The sequence below is a fragment of the Manis javanica genome, chromosome 6, assembly GCF_040802235.1.
Source record: "Manis javanica isolate MJ-LG chromosome 6, MJ_LKY, whole genome shotgun sequence".
NCBI classification, from domain to species: domain Eukaryota; kingdom Metazoa; phylum Chordata; class Mammalia; order Pholidota; family Manidae; genus Manis; species Manis javanica.
This window is the reverse complement of record NC_133161.1, coordinates 110222513-110228662: the sequence shown is the minus strand read 5'-3', so window position 1 is coordinate 110228662 and position 6150 is coordinate 110222513.

The window sequence follows — 6150 nt, the reverse complement described above, 5'->3', positions numbered from 1 at the left end:
GCTTTTGACGAACTGAGAACCAGAGTAGAAAACCCGTGCACTTTATCAGTGATGACACTCCTTCTCAGGGCTTGGGCTCTAATAGAAGAGAACCACAATAGGACTCAGTGCACCTGAGCTGTCTTTCCTGTCAGATATACAGGGTGCTCCCATCTTTCTGTATATCTTAAATCATATGTCCTAAATGTTCACCTTTTAATTCTAGGAGATTGAAGTGATTTAAGTTATGGTGCAATGTAGTCAGCTATTTTTTAAAGGAATTGTGTATCAATGTGTATGTTACTTATGAGTAAAACAAACAAGCAAAAATCCAAAACAATGCATGAAAATCCAGCAAAATTATAAACTATTGCAAAGTAAGAAAATAAAAAACATAAATAATGTACATATTGTTAACTCTTTAGTTTGTTTTTTCAAATGTTTTCCATTGATTTATATAATACTTTAATAATGTAAATTTTTGCCTATATTATCTTTTAGATCCTGTTTTTTTCATCTGACAATGAATTATGAGTGTTTTTCTCAATTAAAGTTCATGAAAGTTATCAATGGCTAATTAACATTCCATATTTCTAGAGACACAGTCATTTTTTAAAACATTCTTTGCTTTGGGAATTTACCTTGCTTCAAATATACTAATCATACACAATGGCAGCATAATGATTCCTATAACTACAGATTATCAGTACTCCTACTTATTTCCACATGGTAAATTGTATTTCAGGAAGTTAAATAGTTTCTTCCATTTTTATAAATATTTTGAGGTTTCTAAGATGAAATGGCAAAATATTCTTTAGAAAATTTGAACAACTTAACAACTTCATTTGCATTTAATAAGGAAAGAAAAATGGATCTGTATGCTTTCATTGCTGAGATTAGCCTACTTTTAGAACTTAGACATGATATTATATCTTATCCCCCTTCATCACACATCTTGATAGCAACGGAAGTTGTTGAAATATTGAGGGGAAGATGCTCATTGCTGGTGAGAAGCTGTTATTTACTTTAAGTTTTGGTTGGTGTGAGAAATTCTCTTTTCATGGGTTACACAAACTGTGACTCTCCAGAAAAAAAGTGCTGTCAGGGAACCTATTTTTGAAGAAGTCTTAGTCATTGATATGAAGGTAATTTAAGTCTCCTGTAATGTAAGGGTTTTCTGTACTGTCTTTTTAAGTTGTAGAGTACTTTTCATCCTAAAACTTTACTTGCTTTGGTAAGGAGCGCATATGACATCACCTTGGTCTTTGACATCTGTGAGTTTAATTATCTTGGACAAGCTTCTTAAAAATCATTTTCTTTCAGGTTCTGAGAGAGAGAGACTGGCAGGAAGGAAAGAACCATGGAGTAAAGGCTCTCTCCTTGCGGCTGCTGTCTAAATACCCTGGAGGACCCCTGGTTAGAGATGTCTCACTGAGGAGGCCCCAGGAGAGGAGAACTCCCCATAGAGCAAAGGGCTAGGCTCTGTTTATTCTTGGAAAACTTAAAACCTGAGATATATTGCCATTCATTCTTTTCCATGTTTCTATTTAATTTTGTACTTATATATTGAACTCACTGCTATAAAATGTATCACATACAGAAATAAACAAAGAAAACAATTTCAATGGCAAAGTAAATACTAGGTTACTCTTCAAAAGTTCACTTTCTAATAATTGCCACACTGAAACTTTATTCAGACCACCTCCTGAAGATGTCAGTTTTTTGTGATAATATACAGTTAATTAACACTAGTTGTTTTATATACAGAAGTGTTAAAATTTTCATTCATATGCACCTACTGCTTCTTGGAGGTAAGATTCTACTATTTCATGCAATAGATGTTTAAAGTGATAGGTTTGGAAAAGGTAAGATTGTTTTATTAATATTATACCTATTTTTGTCATATTACCATAACCACATTGTCTCAAATGGTTTTCAGTTTCTCCCAGACTGAATTATTTTCTCTTTTCTGTAAAGTTCAGAGAATCTATAACTACTAGCTCCAAGATTTACTCTTTCTTTTTCTAAATGGTCTTCTCACATGGACTTTTGCCAAATTTGATTCATGTCTATTCTGTGTAATAAAATAGTTCTTCTGGAAAGTCACATTTGCCTTTTTAGAACTCTAAAAGCTTTCCAAGTTGAAAGCTATAGCTTCAGCTTATAAGGCAATTTTCTGTGGCCACCAGAGAGTTTTTTTTAACATCTGCTGTGGCCACTGAGACCTAAAATTACTTATACACTTGGGAAGAATAAGCTAGGAAATTTAGACAACCAATTTGTGTCTTTCTTGCGTGGAATTTTTGAATGAGTTAGTCAGTTAGTGATTTGATTTTGTAGGCAAGTCTAGCGATGCTGTATAATCAGGGAACAGAAGAGGCATTTAAATATGTGGTTCACCAAATTTCTGTCATTTCATCATTTCCTACAAAATCTGTATTGTATACTCAGCTGTGAGCGCCTTTTCATCCAGCCTTGGCATTGTAAGGCTGTGAGCCCATGCTGCTGCTCTGGGCACTAGGACTTCTGGGCCAAGATGATTCATTGAAATCACTGGGTAAATAATGGATTAGTAAAGATGCTTTTGGACCCCTGTGCCTGAAAACTACCTGGAGCTAGTTAGGAAAAGCAGAATCAGGATGCGGTACCTCACTCCTATAACTGGGAACTACAAAGGTTAACCTGAAGCTAAAAAACACCAAATACTCTGGTAATATCATAGCCCTCTTTAAAAAATATCCCTGTGTTCCTCTGTTCAGAGAAAGATTCTTAAATATGGCTAGAGAAAATGGTTATCAACCAGTTTAAACATATGTGGTCCTTATAGCTCATGGACTTAAAGCGTGGGCTTTTTTATTTTATTGTTTTCTGGTTCTCATACCTTTAGTAGGGGTTGGGAACTGGGGATGACACCAAGAATATTTCCAAGAATAGACATGCTCTCTGGAAGAGATGGAGCTGAAGAAGGGTGACTTCCAGAGTAAATAGTGTTAGTGTTATTAGATTATGGGGCAAGAGTTGCTGGAAAAGCTAAATAATAGATGCCTCTTTTAGCCACTCTGAAATTCAGGTCTGTGTATAAATGCCTGAATTTGTGTGACATCTTCACTGACTAGCACATTTTCTTAAAACCAGAAGAAAAGAAATGTTTTTTACTTAAAGTTGGAATGACTAAAGAGTTGCCATGTGCTAATGAAGCTGAAGAAAAAGCAATTGAAAAATACAAATGTCTGAAAAATTACATCCATTAAATCTGCATTATACTGCTATTAACTAAGGGATTTTATTATGTTATACAATAGATGTTTGAGATGACCAGTTTAGAAAAGAAAAATTGCCTTATTTACATATATTTATTTTTCTCATGTTTACCATAGCTATGTTTCTTTTTTATAAAACATAATGGTCACAAGTTGTACTTAATTTTGTATAAAGAAACTAAAAATTCATAGCGTTACATTGATAGCAATATGTACATTTATATCTATGAGATTTACGTTCTTTTCATGCTTAGATTTAATGTGGTCACTACAACTTTCCTTACCTTAGTTGAACTAGAAGGAGAATGTGGACATTTTAAAAGACCATGTTAAATATCAATACATGTCTTCCAAATAAAATAAGATTGCTTAATTTTTATAACCAAATGGTAGCACTTTAGGAAAACAACATGTCCACTTCACTGAGAATATTACCTATGAAACCACAGCATGGCAGATTTCAAACTCTAGAAATGGTTGGAAGCAGAAAAGGAATAGTTAATTCTATAGTATATTGACAGATATAAACTGCTTGATTGTAAAATTTGAAGTTATAAGGACATATTCACATACAACACTGAAAACTATTTCTACTAACCTCTAGTTAAAGGAAGAGCATGTTTATAGCTCACCTATCTTCTACTTTTTTGATCATCTCATCTTTTTCCACTCTGCTTCTTCCTGGGTCAGTATATTTCTTTTCAGACTTTTACTAACCATTTTCTATATATGGCTGTCATCGTGATCCCCAAACATTTAAGGAAGATGACTGTCTAGTCTTACAGAATTTATCCTCAATAATTTTACCTCAATAATTCCATGCTACTGGCTCTCAGAACTAAAGTACAATTGCTACCATATGCCTAGAAGCAGTCACATGTATAAATTACAGGCATTAGCTTTAGAGTCACATAGATTGTGGTGGATTTACCAGTGATGTGATATTGAGTAAACTATGTTTCTGATACTTTCTTCACATGTAAATGAATACTATATTAGTACAACTATAATACCAAAAACACTAGTTATTGAGTGTTTACATCTTCCTATTAATAGCAATAGTAGTATTTCCCTTCTGCAGAGGAGGAATGCCCAAGTTTGAGGGGCATGTATAAGACATGCACAATATGAGGGTCTTCAGCTCATTGCTTAATGTTCTCTGAATGCTTTGTTAAGCAAAACTAGTAGTATCCAGAGTGCTGGGGAAGTTTAAAAGTATGCCTTATCCCAATTTCTTTCATAATAGTACCAAACATTTATAAGATGTTAAATAAATACTTCTATTTCCTCAATTTTCTATCATGATTTATTTTACGGAACTAAACTTATCTGGTGATGGTTAGGGTCTATAATTCCAAATAACCTAGTGCAATTCCTTTTTGTAACTGCAGCCTTATACCTAACACCATATCCCTGTTGAGTACCCACAATAAAAAGATTTAAAATCCAAGCTTATACTGGAGGTATTCCGTGTTCTATATTGTCACATTCCACAGGAAAATCTGTTGGTTTTCCCATGCTAGCTTTCTCCCCACCCCACTCAACCAGGAAATCTCAAACATGGACTATACCAGCAAAGACAGAAAATATACATAACTTACTTCTACAGATAATAAAGAAAACTATAAACATTAGCTTATGCTGAAAGGGAAAAATAAATACCCAAGACCAGCAGCATTAGAGCCAATACCCCAGAGCAGCTGTGAGTCTAATTTTGGAGGCACAGAGCAGGGAACAGTAAGACCTTCCTAGAAGAGCCCTAATATATTCAACAGGGTTTGTTCCCAGAAGATGAAGGCCCCATCCAGAATGGGAACTACTACAGTGCCGGCTACTCCTAACTCCATTTCACCTGGTCTGTTAGAAATCGTAGTTATGTCCAGGTGGGGCTTCTGGCCCCTGGGCATTCGGCCCACCCTCTGCGGGCATCCGGCCTGCCCCTGGCCCTGCGGTATAGGAGACATCCCTACCCCAGCCCCCAGGATGTCTGCGGGCATCTGGCCCACCCCTGGCCCTGTGGTGGGACAGATGTCCCTCACCCAGGCTCCCAGGACATCTCCCCTGACTTGGTGTGCTTGGGACGCTGGGTGCTCCTCTCAGCGGGATTAGTTAGGAAGTGGCACAGACATGGGGAACCAGCCCTCAAAGCAGAGGCTCAGACCCTGTTGCGGTGTCTCATTTCTAATTTGGCTATTCTATATTTGTCCGGGGAAGTTCACAAATGGAAGCTAATCTCTCTTTGCTCTGAGGCCAGGCCTCAGTATCCCTTGGACAATCAATCCCGCTGGTCCCCTGAGGGAACTTTCAATTTTGGCCTCCTTACTGACTTGATTAATTATTGCCACTGGAGCAGAGAGTAGAGTGAAATCCCATATGTGCAAGCTTTTTGGACTTTGCACTCCCACCCAGACCTTTATGTTAAGTGTTCAATGACTCAGATTCTCCTAGCCCGATCTCCAGTTAAAGACTGTCAGCCTCTTACTCTGCCCAATCATTCCTTTTCAGATCCAACAGATAACCTCAGTGGCCCATGTCCCTCAGCTTGCAATCCCCTCCCCCTCTCTCCACCACCATCTTTAAGGCTTTGTCACCGCCATCTTAAAGTCCTACATTCTCAACCATGCCATCATCCTGCTCTCCTCTTCTGGTGGCTGCACCACTGCCTCCCCCTCTCCTTTTGCCTTCACCATCCTCTTTCCCCACCAGAACACACTCCTCCCACCCTCTGTTTCCAGAAGCCATGGACAAGAAGCTGAAGAGAGAGAAAGCAATTAGATATCAGTGACTCAAGTCTTTTTATTGGTTTGTCTGTGTATATGTTTTGTGTAAAAAGTGTTGCTAACTGTAGTCATTGTGTCTCAGTTTGTATGTTTGTGTGTCTAGGTGTGTAGGTTAAATATATTTTCCTACC